The sequence below is a fragment of the Rutidosis leptorrhynchoides genome, chromosome 9 (assembly GCF_046630445.1).
Source record: "Rutidosis leptorrhynchoides isolate AG116_Rl617_1_P2 chromosome 9, CSIRO_AGI_Rlap_v1, whole genome shotgun sequence".
NCBI classification, from domain to species: Eukaryota; Viridiplantae; Streptophyta; class Magnoliopsida; order Asterales; family Asteraceae; genus Rutidosis; species Rutidosis leptorrhynchoides.
This window is the reverse complement of record NC_092341.1, coordinates 142,746,504-142,762,717: the sequence shown is the minus strand read 5'-3', so window position 1 is coordinate 142,762,717 and position 16,214 is coordinate 142,746,504.

Genomic DNA, 16,214 nt, shown 5'->3' with positions numbered 1-16,214 from the left:
GACGATAATTAAAAGTACAATAAATTAAAAGTGCGATAAATAAAATGACAGTAAATAAAAGTACGATGAGATATAAAATAAAGGAATTATGCTTATTTAAACTTCCGTAATCATGATGTTCGACGTGTTGATTTTAATTTATTACCATGGGTTAATTGTCCTTTGTCCTGGATTATTCGATATGTCCATACAATTTTGTCCATAATAGTCCATCGGTTATAATTATAAAGTTCGAGGGTCTTCATCAAATTATCCTTATACCCGAAGTCAAATATTCCAACTATTTGGGGATTCGAACTGTAACAAGGTCTTAATACTTTGTTTAATGAATACACCAGGTTATCGACTGTGTGTAATCCAAGGTTTTAATACTTTTTTATTAACAATTACACCAATTACCCTTGAATGTAATCCACCCCTGTTTTAATGAGTCTAGTAACTATTAAATCATCCCCGTGTCCGGTAAAATGAACAATAATTCGTACTTATAAATATCCCGCTCATCGTACCCGATTAAGCGTATGTGGTTATATATAGATACGTCAAATCATAACCTTTATATTAAATTAACGAGGTATCATTTAGTTAATATAAAGCCCATTAATAGCCCATAGTCTAATTTCCACAAGTGTTGATCTTTTGTCCAAACCCCAATTATCCCGTCTTTAATATTTAGTCTAACATCACGATTACTTCGGCTTAAATAAGCATAATAATAACTTAACTACGAGACATTAATAAAAATAATTTAAACATAACTTACAATGAGTATTAATAGCGTAGTGTTACACGGACAGAGTTTCGACTTACAAACTTAAAACATTCGCTAACATAACCTTATTATTATTAAACTTTAATATTATATTGAGAGAGTAAGAGATTTAGAAAATAGAAAAGGTGTATCTTTCATTATTCCGTAGTCTCATTTTATAGGCAAATGATGAATTTGAAATTTTCACTTATGACCCCTTAACTATGCTCAATTAACAACTTTTTATTATTTATTATTATTCTTATTATGAATTATTTAAATATTATATTATATTCTTGTGCATAGTTGACTTGTACTTTCAGCTCTGTTGCGTCGAGTGTTGAAAGTTGCTTCATGTCTCGGTTCCGGATTTTCGAACGCCTTTTCGTATAATTTAATATCTTGTACTTTGCATTTTGCGACTTGTACTTTTGTAATTTTGAGACGTTTCTCATCAATAAATTGAACCACTTGAATTGTACTTTGTACTTTTTAGCTTTTTGGTCATTTGCGTCTTCAAATCGTCGAATCTGTCTTTTGTCTTCACCTTTTATTATTTAAACGATAATTACTTGAAATTAGAACAATTGCAACTAAAAGCTTGTCTTTCTTGAAGGATAATGCTATGAAATATATGTTCGTTTTTAGCATTATCACAGCCTTTGGCTTCTACCAATGTGTTGACAATCTTCAATCTAGTTGGTCGGCAGATCTTAGAATATATTGGATTATCCGAATAGGCGCATTATTTACTGCGGGGATTGGTCTACAGTTAATGCATACTTGCCTGATGACCATTCGTCACACGAAATAAATCTCAAGGCCCTTAACTTCTTTATGTTTAAGTTGACATGGAAAACGGAATCGAAAGATAAACTTTCATATATATATTATTTAGAGCATATCTAGGTAAGTATCTTTCCAACTTACAGTCTTAATAGGTATAACTCTAAATTGCAGATGACAAGAATCTTGATAGTTTAGTGTGAACTTCGTGATTAAACAATTCAAGCTACGCGGGGGCATCACACTAAGAATGATTTGAGTTCTTTATGAGCACATCATGAATCAGCATTCTTCATACTTTCAGGACTTTGCCATCTTGATACGAGAATTATTTTTTAACTTCGATTTTCTTTTGATATTTCTATTTCAGCATATCACTGTCTTTTGATATATTGATTTTGAACACCATCATGAATGGATTTTCCATTTTTATGCATGAACTCATGTTTATTTGTTGTGTGCTCAGATCACTCGAAGGTGTTCTCCCTTAAATACTTGAACGGTACGCAATAAGGAATTATACTTTTCGACCTTAAGCGAGAAGGGACACTTACTTCGACATAAACTAATTTTCCCTGAAATTTTTGGGGTTTAGTTTCGATTATTAAGTCTTAGGCCCGTGACAACGTGGTATGCACCAGCCAAACAGATAATCCTCAACCTTAAATCTACCCCAACCTTTTCTAGTGATTATCAATTATGATAGGGGATACCCTCAACCGACTGTTGAGTTCCTCAACAATTATTATTAGATATAGTTTAAGAGATAATTAGGTGTTTACCTTCAAACGCTACAGATCGTCCATGACTTCTAACTCTTAGATGATTGTTATTCTTAGTATGACTGTCTAATGCCAAGAATTCATAAGTCACATCTATCAGTACATCATACGACAGATAAACATAAACGTTCAAATCAGTCCTTACTAATCAAATATATCAATTCTCAGTACAGTAAGTTCTTCATCTCCCACAAATTAATCAAAACAAGCTCATTTTCGGAATTTTCAACTTTTTAGGGTTTTCTGATGAGGCATTTTACACTTTTTAGGTATTTTCTGTTGAAACATATACTCCCCCTAAAATACTAAAACATAAAATCTTTTTGTCTTTTAGCATTTTCAACAAAGGAAACAGAAAATAGCTACAGACTAGCATGCAAACATGAAAGAAATCATGCAAGGAAATGCAGATAGAAAGCAAAAATATGCAGTACATATAATAAGAAACTAAAATCTATATGTCATGCATCCCACATGCATAGTCTAAAAGTTTGATTAAACCTCACAATCAACATCCGAAATTACTTTGTCTCTATCAACAATGCCATTCATCTCTAAAAGTAGCAAGAACCTAGGTTTATCAAAAGCCTTAGTAAAAAGGTCAGCCCTCTGGTCCTTAGTACCTATTCTCTTAACCTCAATTATCTTTTTCTCATGGCAATCCCTAAGAAAATGATACTTAACACATATGTGTTTAGTCTTAGAGTGTTGCACAGGATTCTTAGTAATTGCAATAGCATCAGTATTATCAATATAAAGAGGAGAGAAAGAGATTCTTAGTCCGTAATCGCGAAGTTGTTGTTGAATCCAAACAACTTTCGAACAGCAACTTGCAGCAGCAATATATTCAGATTCACACATGGAAAGCGCAACTACAGTTTGTTTCTTGCATTACCAGGTCACCAGCCTTTCACCTAGAAATTGACATCCTCTTGATGTAGATTTGTTGTTGATTTTGCAACCTGCATAGTCTGAATCACTGTATTCTACAAGATCAAACTTGTCTTCGTTCGAATACCAGATGCCGAGATTTGGAGAATGTAACAGATAACGTAGAATTCTTTTAGCAGCTGTAAGATGAACAGTATTTGAATTAACTTGATAACGAGCACACGGACATATTGCGAACATAATATCCGGCCTAGATACAGTGAGATACATGAGCGATCCGATGATTTCTTGATAGTATGTAGGATCAACAGGCTCCCCTTCACAGTCCAACGAAATATCATAATTCACAGCTAGCGGGGTCGACACAGGACGTTCTTGAGTCATACTGAAACGTTCGAGTATATCATATACATACTTTGCTTGATGAATAAAAATTCCATTATCAGTCTGTTCGACTTGCAAACCAAGAAAGTAGTGTAAAAGACCCAATTTTTTCATTTCAAATTCGTCCTTCATCACCTGCTCAAACTCGTCAACAAGTTCCTGCTTAGTAGCCCTGAAAATAATGTCATCCACATAAATCTGAACTAAGATAATATCATCATCTTTAACTTTCGTGAACAGAGTACTATCTACCGTGCCCATTTGATAACCATTTTCAATCAGATAACTTGACAGACGTCCATACCAAGCACGTGGGGCTTGATGTAAACCATATAGGGCTCTCCGTAAATGGTAAACTTTGTCAGGATGAAGATGATCTTTAAAACCCGGTGGTTGACTGACATATACTCTTTCATTAAGCTTGACATAAATAAATGCACTCTTGACATCCATTTGAAACACTTTAAACTTCATAAATGATGCAAAAGTCAAGAAAATGCGAATCGCTTCCAATCTGGCAACAGTAGCAAAAACTTCATCATAATCGAATTTAGGATCTTGCTGATAACCTTTAACGACTAATCTTGCTTTGTTACGGATAACATTGCCATCTTCGTCAAACTTGCACTTCCAAACCCATTTGCGATCAATTACTTTAGCTCCATGCGGCTTAGTAACTAGCTTCCAAATATCCAAACAATTGAATTGCTGAATTTCTTCTTGCATAGCCATGACCCAATCAACATGCTTCAAGGCTTCTTTTGTTGTCTTTGGCTCTATTCTAGAAATATGACATGAGTACTCGTAGTATACAGCAGCAGCTGTCATATGAGTATCAACTTGACCATCAAACTGAACTTGCCTTCTTGTTCTAACACATGCATTCGGATCTCCAATAATATTCTCTCTAGGATGAGCAGATGTAGTTCTGGGAACTGGTTCTGCAGGAACAGGTATCTCATGATGTAGATTCGTAGTATCACCAATTCTTCAGGATTGTCGGAACTTTCACTTGAAATATCAGATCCGCAGGTATCGTACACTGGATCAACATCTTGATCTGAATCTTGAACTGGCTCATTGACTGTTGGTAATGGAGTAGGAATTGGAGTAGGTGCAGACGCTTGTGGTTCATTTTGTAAATCAAACAGCATTTGTAACTCAACTTCATTCTCCGTCTGATCTGGAGCAAGATTGAATGATTCAACCAGCTCATCATAGTTATAAATCCAAGGATGACTCTTAGGAGAACTCTTCGTATGATTCCTTTGGACGTCAACTTCAGACCATTCTTCAACACATCTTGTTTCATTGTTGAAAACTCGCTTGTTAGCAAGGTTGGAGAACTCGGATCTCGGGGAGATCTCGTTTGGACATTTTTGAGGAGATCTCGGCATCTCGGAAAAATCTCGGGGAGATCTCGGACGTTGACTTGTGTTGACTTTCTAGTTTTTTTAATATAAATATGTATAAATATATAAATATATGTATATTTATATGGATTTTTACGAGAAAATTTGAGAAATGAGCGAAAAATTAGAAGAAAATCCGAGAAATTGCGAGAAAATCCGAGAAATTACGAGAAAATCCGAGACCTCACCGAGAAAATCCGAGAAATCGTGGCGTTGACCGAGATTTTAACCGTTGACCGAGAAATCTCAACGAGATGGGAAAATATTCTCGGCTGAGTTTTGAAACCGAGATCTCCCCGAGATCTCGCCGAGAAATTCCGAGATCTGCAACACTGCTTGTTAGAAGAACTATACCCAAGAAATACTACAGTAACCACTTTAGAATCAAACTTACTTCCTGGTTTTCTTTTCAAGATGGTACACGGTGCACCAAATGGTTCTAGATGCTTCAAAGATGGTTTTCTCCTATGCAATAACTCATAGCAAGTTTTACCCAGTCGTTTAACAGTCAGAACTCGATTCATAGTGTAACACGCATTAGCAACAGCTTCACTCCAAAAATGAACAGGTAACGATGAATCTGCCAGCATTGTTCTAGCTGTCTCGATCAATACCCTATTCTTTCTTTCAGTAACACCATTCATCTGAGGAGCGTATGTAGAACTGAACTGCATATTGATACCTTTTTCAATACATAAACCTGCAAGATACTGATTATTGAATTTTGTACCTTTGTCACAATGAATCTTTCTTACCTTTAGATTAAAATCTGTCTCTAATCGATTGATTAGCACTTTCAAATTCTCAAAAGTATCGGACTTCTCTTTCAAAAACATTACCCAAGAAAATCTTGAATAATCATCAGTTACCACCAGACAGTACTTACTTCCATCAATACTTTCAAATCGAATTGGACTGAAAAGATCCATGTGTAATAATTCAAGTGAAGCAGAGATTGGATTATACTTCACCAGCTTATGAGCTTTCTTGCTCTGCTTACCCTTCTTACACGGAACACATGTTCCTGGAATCTGAAAAGATCGAAGATCAACACCTTCTACAAGATTATTGTGGACAAGGTGATTCATTTTCGAAAAACTTAAATGACCCATGTGTTTATGCCATGTAATAGAATCTTGTTCAGTCGCTTTAGAAACAAAAGCTTGATGATGTTCAGCAGTTGAAGTAGCAACATTCATATCTAGCATGTATAAATTAGCTTGTCTAGGAGCCTTCATCAAAATCATTTCTAGAGGAATCACAAAATCTGGCTTCAAAATGTAGCTAAACTCGTCATCAAATGCTACCTTGAAAGATTTTTCACAAATTTGTGAAACCGACAAAAAAATGTTTGCAAGCTCTAGACAATAGTTCACTTTGTCGAAACTAACTTTCTTATTCTTCAATAAACCTTGAGCTGAGATGTGACCTCCTTTATCTCCAGTAAATGCATCATAACCTCCCTTAATTGGGTGTACCTCCGAAAGAAGAGATAGATGTCCAGTAATATGTCTCGAAGTGCTGCTATCCACTATCTTGGTGTTGTTTGCAGGTACCCCGGTTCCTTGCATATCACATTAAGAATATTAATTGATAATGGGAACCCACGCCCGGACGGCAGTAGGTTGTCCATTAGCACCCATAGCTTGAAATTCCATCCATTTCCTGTTTGAGTCCGGTGGAATCTCATCATTTGAAACCATAAACTTAGACAGTTTAGAAGTAGCAATATTGCTCTTCTGGTTTTTCACATTTTTTCTCATCTTCGGAGCGACTCATTTGTGGTCTGTTATGAGAAAAGTATTTTCGACGACTAGCTTTTTGTGAGGGTGATCGTGCCTTTGGTTCAAAAGGTTTTTATTGATTACGAAACCTTGTCACATTTTCCTCAAAATTTCTCTTTGAATTTTACCTTTCACAGGTGATAATGCTAAAAACGAACATATATTTCATAGCATTATCCCTCAAGAAAGACAAGCTTTTAGTTGCAATTGTTCTATTTACAAGTGATATTCGTTTAAATAATAAAAGGTGCAGACAAAAGACAGATTCGACAAATTGAAGACGCAAACGACCAAAAAGCTCAAAAGTACAAAGTACAATCAAAGTGGTTCAAATTATTGATGAGAAACGTTTCAAAATTACAAGAGTACAAGACGCAAAACGCAAAATACAAGATATTAAATTGTACGCAAGGACGTTCGAAAATCCGGAACCGGGACCTGAGCCAACTTTCAACGCGCGACGCAACGGACTAAAAATTACAAGTCAACTACGCACATGAATATAATATAATATATAATTAATTCTTAAAATTATATATATATGTATATTATATTATATATATATATATAAACCGTCGGCAAACTAGGAGACAAAGCAATGTGAGCTGGAATCCTGCTCCATGCGATCGCATGGCCTGGAGGCTATATTCCCATGTGATCGCATGGGCCACTTTTTCTGGCCACATCCCTATAAAAAGCAGTTTGGTGATCGAACAATAACACATCTTTTTCTTTCCTCATCTCTCACTAGTAATATATATATATATATATATATATATATATATATATATATATATATATATATATATATATATATATTATAATTTTAATTTTAATTTTAATTTTAATAATAATAAGGGTATGTTAGCGAATGTTGTAAGGGTGTAAGTCAAAATTCTGTCCGTGTAATGCTACGCTATTTTTAATCATTGTAAGTTATGTTCAACCTTTTTAAATTAATGTCTCGTAGCTAAGTTATTATTATGCTTATTTAAGCCGAAGTAATCGTGATGTTGGGCTAAGTATTAAAATTGGGTAATTGGGCTTTGTACCATAATTGGGGTTTGGACAAAAGAACGACACTTATCGAAATTAGACTATGGGTTATTAATGGGCTTTATATTTGTTTAATTAAATGATAGTTTGTTAATTTAATATACAGATTTACAATTGGACGTACCTATAAATAACCATATACACTCGATCGGATACGATGGGCGGGATATTTATAAGTACTAATAATCGTTCATTTAACCGGACACGGGAATGAATTAATAGTCAATGGACTTATTAAAACAGGGGTGAATTATATACAAGGACACTTGGTGTAATTATAGTTTAAGTTCCCAATTAGTTGGAATATTTGACTTCAGATATAATGATAATTTGACGAGGACACTCGCACTTTATATTTATGACTGATGGACTGTTATGGACAAAAACCAGACGAACATATTGAATAATCCAGGACAAAGGACAATTAACCTATGGTAATAAACTAAAATCAAAACGTCAAACATCATGATTATTTATATTTAATTGCAATTTTAATTATCGCACTTTAATTAATTGTCATTTTATTTATCGTATTTTTAATTATCGTAATTTTATTTATCGTCATTTTATTTACCGCACTTTTATTTATCGCAATTTCATTATCGTTATTTACTTTATGCTTTAAATTAAGTCTTTTATATTTTTAATATTTTACATTAGGTTTTAACTGCGACTAAAGTTTTAAAATTGACAAACCGGTCATTAAACGGTAAAAACCCCCCTTTTATAATAATAATACTACTTATATATATATTTATATTTTTACAAATATAGTTTTTAAAAAATATAGCGTTAAACTTGGCTAAGATCTCTGTGGAACGAACCGGACTTACTAAAAACTACACTACTGTACGATTAGGTACACTGCCTATAAGTGTTGTAGCAAGGTTTAGGTATATCCACTCTATAAATAAATAAATAACTTGTGTAAAATTGTATCGTATTTAATAGTAATTCCTAGTAAAAATTAATACTATTTCGTATACACCTCTACACATATCAAGTACTTTTGACGCCGCTGCCGGGGAGAGTTAAACGCAGAAAGCGCAACACTATAAAAAAAAGATTTTTAGTAAGTTTTAGTTAATTTGTTGTAAAAATATACGTTTTAAATTTTAAAAATACAAAACTTTAAAAAGTAAGAAAAATATAAATATATATATTTTTAAGAGATTGTTAAAAATATATAAAATTAATAGTTTCTTTATTTTTATTTTAGTTTTAAAATTTAAGTTTTTATTTAGTTTATTTAAATATTTTATAAAAACAGAAAAAAAATATTTTAAATAAAGTGTTCGGCCCGGTACTGTAGCAGCCCAGATTCTGGCCCGAAACCCTAGCCCATGCGATCGCATGAACTTATAACTTCGAAGCCATGAGATCGCATGGCTTGATTTGACAGGCCTGATACCTCTGCCGACAGAATTAGGGTTTGATTAATTATATAATTAATATATAATTAATAATAATAATTAAGGTTTATATTAAATAATAATTAGTTTTATTTAATTAAGTTTGTTTTTTTAGTTTTAATTATTTCATTTACTTTAAAAAGTAATACTTTTATAAATAAATAATATAAAAATAATATTTTTATAAAAATTGTACTTTTTACAACTTTAAGTTTATTTTTATATTTTGTATCTTTTTATTTGTTTTAGCGTAATATTTGTATTTTTCGTTCGTATTTAGTTTTAAGTCATAGTTTTTGCCATAGTTATTTTTATTTCTAGATTTTTAGGCTTTGCCGTAAAATCCCTTAAGTACTTTTTCTTTAGACTAAGATTTAGGTGCTTTAGAATTTTGTGACGCTGTTTATAAATTTTAGTACCTTTTTAAGTTATTGCCGTTTTGGATATAGAATTCCTTTTAAGCTTTAATATTTTTAGACGCAACTTTTAATTTTTAGTTTTTAGAATTTTAAGTTTCGACTCGCTACGTTCTTTTTATTATTCTTCGACGCTTATTTTTTGACCTTTTATTTTTCAACGTTTTTCGACGCACTCTTTTTCTTTCTTATTTCTCTACGCTCTAGATTTTTAGGACATAGAATTTTCTATTTCTTCTCTAAAATTTCTTTAAACTTCAACGAAAAATTATTTTAAGCGGTTAAATTGATAGACATCTAAAATTTTCTGGTTCGTAGTAATAGTTGGATTTGATAGTGGCGAGTTGTGGGTTTCCGATTTAAAGGGTCCTGGCTACCTGCTACATCTATTGGCTATTCGAAACGTGGGCAAAATCAGAAAAGTCTATTAATTTGATAACTTATATAATTTTTATCTTTTATAACTAATACGATATTCAGTGAATGCACCGAGCAAAACGTTCACCACCTTTTATACGTTCACCGCCTGTAACTCGATCAAGACATGTAGCCAATATTGTCGCCGTTGATTTTTCTTTAGAATCGTCATCAAGTCGACCAAGTACTCCAATTCAAATTTTTGATAATCCATTTTTTGAACCCGACCTCACAATTGAGAATCCGGAGGAAATTCAGGGACAATTCAGAAATCCTGAACCATTAATCTTTCCTCCGAAACCACCAATCATTCAAACAGAAATTGTTGAGGAACAACCCATTAAGTCAGAATCCTCTAGTGATTCAGATTCAATAAATTCAATCATGGAAAATATAGAACCTCTAAGTTTGGAAGACCGAATGCGAGCTAAACGCACTGGCCAAGGTCACGCAATTACTCAACTAGACATTAATGCGCCAGATTATGAAATCAAATGACAAATCTTACACATGGTAACTAATCAATGCCAATTTAGTGGTGCGCCAAAAGAAGATCCAAACGAACATCTTCGTACCATTAATAGGATATGTACTCTATTTAAAATAAGAGAAGTGGAGGATGAACAGATATATCTCATGTTATTTCCCTGGACTTTAAAGGGAGAAGTCAAAGATTGGTTAGTACCTGAAGGGGTGATTGATACATGGGATGTTTTAGTTGAAAAATTTCTTAAACAATTCTTTCCGGCATCTAAAGCCGTAAGACTTCAAGGAGAAATTGTTACGTTCACACAAAAGCCAAACGAAACTCTATATGAGGCGTGGACAAGATTTGGAAAGTTATTGAGAGGATGTCCGCAACATGGTATAGACACTTATCAAATAGTACAAATATTCTACCAAGGATGCGACATCACTACACGAAAAGACATAGATATAGCAGCTGGTGGTTCCATTATGAAGAAAACCGCAACTGACGCTTACAAAATTATTGATAACACTGCTTCCCACTCACATGAGTGGCATCAAGAAAAAGATATCGTTAGATCATCTAAAGCAGCTAGAGCCGATTCTAGCCATGACTTTGATTCCAGTTCTGCGAAGATAGATGCTGTCGAGAGACGAATGGAAAAGATGACTAAAGATATCCACTCAATACGAATTAGTTGTGAGCAGTGTGGAGGACCACATTTGACAAAAGATTGTCTCAGTATTGAACAAACAATGGAACAAAGAGAGAATGTTTCATACATGAACCAATGGCCTGGAAATAATTATCAGAATAATTATCAACCGCCAAGACCAATCTACAATCAAAATCAGAATTATAACCGAAATGTTCCATACAACAATCAACAAGGTCCTAGCAATCAACAAGTATCCAATAATACTTACAACTAGCAAAGACCTATTTTTCAAAACAAAACACCACAAACCGATGATAAAAAGCCAAATTTAGAAAATATGATGTCAAAGCTAGTTGAATCTCAAACTCAATTTTTCACATCTCAGAAACAAACCAATGAACAAAATGCTCGAGCATTTAGAAATCAACAAGCTTCTATTCAAAATTTGGAACAAGAAGTAAGTAACCTAGCAAGATTAATAGGTGAAAGAAAACAGGGAAGTCTACCTAGCGATACAAATGCTAACCCCCAGAATGAAACAGCTAAAGCCATTACCACAAGAAGTGGTATTACACTTAAACCACCTGAAATACCTGTAATTTCTGATGACTCTATTCCTACTCCGCAAGAACTACAATCTGAGCAAGATAAGGAAACAGAACCGGTAGTTGAAATGGTTAATGAAGATAACACAGTTAAGGCTAAACCTTATGTAAAACCAAACCAACCACCACTTCCTTACCCGAGTAAAATGAGAAAAGAAAGACTTGAAGGCGAGCAATCCAAATTATTGGATATATTTAAACAGATAAATGTAAATCTTCCTTTCATTGATGTGATATCAGGAATGCCTAGATATGCTAAATTTCTGAAAGATCTAATCACAAATAGAAACAAAATGGAAGAACTATCGGCTGTTACTATGAATGCTAATTGTTCTGTAGTACTGTTGAATAAGATACCAGAAAAACTCTCTGATCCAGGAAGTTTCACAATTCCATGTTTTCTGGGTAGTCTTAGTTCAATAGAAGCATTGGCAGACTTAGGTGATAGTATAAATTTAATGCCATATTCACTATACGCTAAACTAGACCTTGGAGAATTGAAACCAACACGAATAAGCATACAACTAGCCGATCGATCAGTAAAATATCCTAGAGGGATAATGGAGAACATGCTAGTTAAAGTTGGAACTTTAGTATTTCCAGTAGATTTTGTTATTCTGGACATGGAAGAAGATTCTCGAGTTCCTCTAATATTAGGAAGACCATTCTTAAACACGGCTAAAACAATAATATATGTGTTTGGTAAGAAACTGACCCTAAGTATAGAGGATGAGAGTGTTACATTTTCAGTTGATAGAGCCATGCAACAACCGCAATCTGCAGATGATACATGTTATTATATTCAAACTATAGATTCACATGCAGAATTGTTAGAAGAATTTCCAGAATTACAAGGAACAGGAGAATGTTCTTTAGGAGAAGGAACTGAACCAATTGATGAAGCTGAAATGTTAGCTACACTTATGGCTAACAGATATGAACCAACAATAGAAGAAATTCAAATGCTAAAAGAGGAAGACAGATATCGATACAAATCATCGATAGAAGAACCACCGACATTGGAGTTAAAGCCACTTCCAAACCATTTGGAATATGCTTATTTACATGGTGAACCTGAATTACATGTAATAATATCGTCTTCTCTTACTGAAAATGAAAAATCTCAAATCATTTCTGTGCTAAAAGCTCATAAACCAGCTATTGCATGGAAGATTCATGACATTAAAGGAATAAGTCCTTCGTATTGCACACATAAAATCCTTATGGAAGAAGGTCATAAAACGTATGTGCAACGCCAACGAAGACTAAATCCTAATATGCAAGATGTTGTAAAAAAGAAATTATTAAACTGCTAGATGCACTTTTAATTTATCCAATTTCTGATAGTCCAGGGGTAAGCCCAGTTCAATGCGTACCTAAAGGGTGGCATGACTGTCATCACAAATGAGAAAAATGAGCTTATTCCTACTAGGACTGTAACAGGATGGCGTGTTTGTATTGATTATAGAAAATTAAATGACACCACCAGAAAAGATCACTTTCCCTTACCTTTCATTGATCAAATGTTGGAAAGATTAGCGGGAAATAGTTACTATTGTTTTCTTGATGGTTTTTTCAGATATTTTCAAATTCTAATCGCACCCGAGGACCAAGAGAAAACCACATTCACGTGCCCTTATAGTACTTTTGCTTATAAACACATGCCATTTGGACTTTGCAACGCCCCTGCAACCTTTCAAAGGTGCATGATGGCAATTTTTCACGACATGATAGAAGAATGCATGGAAGTTTTCATGGATGACTTTTCAGTTTTCGGTGATACATTTGAATCATGTCTAGTTAATCTTGAACGAATGCTTATTAGATGCGAACAATCAAATCTAGTACTTAATTGGGAGAAATGCCATTTCATGGTTAAAGAAGGCATCGTTCTTGGTCATAAAATTTCAAAAGAAGGAATTGAAGTGGATAGAGCTAAAGTAGATGTAATTGCGAGACTTCCACATCCCACTAATGTTAGAGGAGTTAGGATTTTTCTAGGGCATGCAGGTTTTTACCGACGTATCATAAAAGATTTTTTCTAAAATTGCCACTCCTATGAGTAAACTCCTAGAAAAGGATGCTCCATTCATCTTTTCAGATGAATGCATCAAATCTTTTAATATTCTTAAAGAAAAACTCACTAATGCGCCGATCATGATAACTCCAAATTAGAATCTACCGTTTAAACTAATGTGCGATGCAAGTGATTTTGCAATGGAAACCGTTTTAGGACAAAGGATTGAAAAACGATTTCAACCTATTTATTATGCTAGTAAGACTTTACAAGGAGCACAAACGAACTACATAACTACTGAAAAAGAACTCCTTGCTATTGTCCTTGCTTTTGACAAATTTCGTTCATATCTCGTTCTAGCTAAAACGGTGGTCTATACTGACCATTCTGCTCTTAGATACCTATTTTCAAAACAAGATGCCAAACCACGATTAATCCGTTGGATCTTACTCTTACAAGAGTTCGATATTGAAATCCGAGATAAAAATGGAGCAGAAAATCTCGCCGCTGATCATCTTTCTCATCTTTAAAATCTAGAATTAGAAGTTCTAAATGAATCGGCCATACAAAACAACTTTCCTGATGAATATCTATTGAAGATAGATTATAGTGAAATTCCATGGTTTGCAGACTATGCAAACTACTTAGTATGTGGATTCCTTGAAAAAGGGTTGTCGTACCAAAAACGAAAGAAATTCTTTAGTGATATAAAACACTATTTCTGGGAAGATCCACATTTGTTTAAAAGTTGTCCCGATGGAATAATACGCCGATATGTATTCGGAGATAAAGCCAGTCAAATCTTAAACCATTGTCACACAGGACCAACAGGAGGGCATTATGGGCCTCAACTTACAGCAAGAAAAGTTTACGATGCTGGATTCTATTGGCCTACAATTTTCAAAGACGCACACCTTCTTTGCAAATCCTGCGATGCTTGTCAAAGGGCCGAAAAAATAAGTCAACGTGATAAAATGCCACAAAATGTCATTCAAGTATGTGAAGTATTTGACATTTGGGGTATTGACTTTATGGGTCCATTTTCAAAATCTCATAATAATCTCTACATTCTCGTTGCCATTGATTATGTATCTAAATGGGCGGAAGCACAAGCTCGCCCGACTAACGATGTACGAGTTGTAGTCAACATTTTAAAACGTCTTTTTGCTAGGTTCGGAACACCGAAAGCTTTAATAAGTGATCGGGGTACTCATTTTTGTAACAATCAACTTGAGAAAGTTCCCAAAAGATATGGAGTAACTCATAAAATCTCAACCGCTTATCATCCACAAACAAGTAGACAAGTTGAAAATACCAACCGAGCATTAAAATGTATTCTAGAGAAAACCGTAGGATCAAATCCAAAGGAATGGTCCATAAAATTGGAGGATGCACTCTGGGCTTTTAGAACAGCCTACAAAACTCCAATTGGAACCACACCTTTTAGACTTGTTTATGGAAAAGCATGTCATCTTCTAGTAGAAATTGAACACAAAGCATTTTGGGCTTTGAAGACATGTAATCTTGATTTACATGAAGCTGGACGTCTACGGTTAAGCCAACTAAATGAATTAGAAGAATTAAGACATGAAGAATACGAAAATTCGCTAATCTATAAAGTAAGAACGAAGAAATGGAATGATAAAAGAATCAGAAGTTCAAAAGAATTTAAAGAAGGAGACAGAGTTATTCTTTTCAATTTACGATTCAAGCTATTTCCTGGAAAATTGAAATCAAGATGGTCTGGACCATTCATAGTCAAAAGTGTTTTCCCATATGGAACAGTGGAATTAATAAATTCAAATGGGATTGAATTTAAAGTTAATGGTCACAGAGTTAAACATTACATAGATAATCCAATGGAAGTTGAAGATGATGTTAATCACAATTTCGACACCACAGCTAACTAAGTGTGGGAAGGTTCGAATCTTTTTAGGGTAATATATTATTCTGTTAGAGTTAGATATTCTGTTTTCGTGTAGTTTTCGAGAATGGAATCCGAATGGTCTTTCCCTAGCAGACCCTAAAGAACTAGTCTTCTTCCTCCATTCTGAATTTTTATTTTTTTAGGTTTTACGAGATGAAGAATTCCTTTGATCTGAACCATGGTCTAATGCTACACGCTTTGATTACTAAACGTAATAATGACACACTTCCGAGTGACTTGGTGTCAGTAATAAGAAGCAGATGTAATGAAGTAAGGAAAGAACTCAGAAAAGATCATCATAAGATACATTTTGGTAAAGGAAAATCAAAATCCGCAACAAAAAGAAGAGCACGACACCTTGAAAGATGTTACAAATGCGGAAAATGGTCACACGAAGGTAAATGTTCAAATAATCAAACATATTCAAACACCGAATTTGTTACTCTA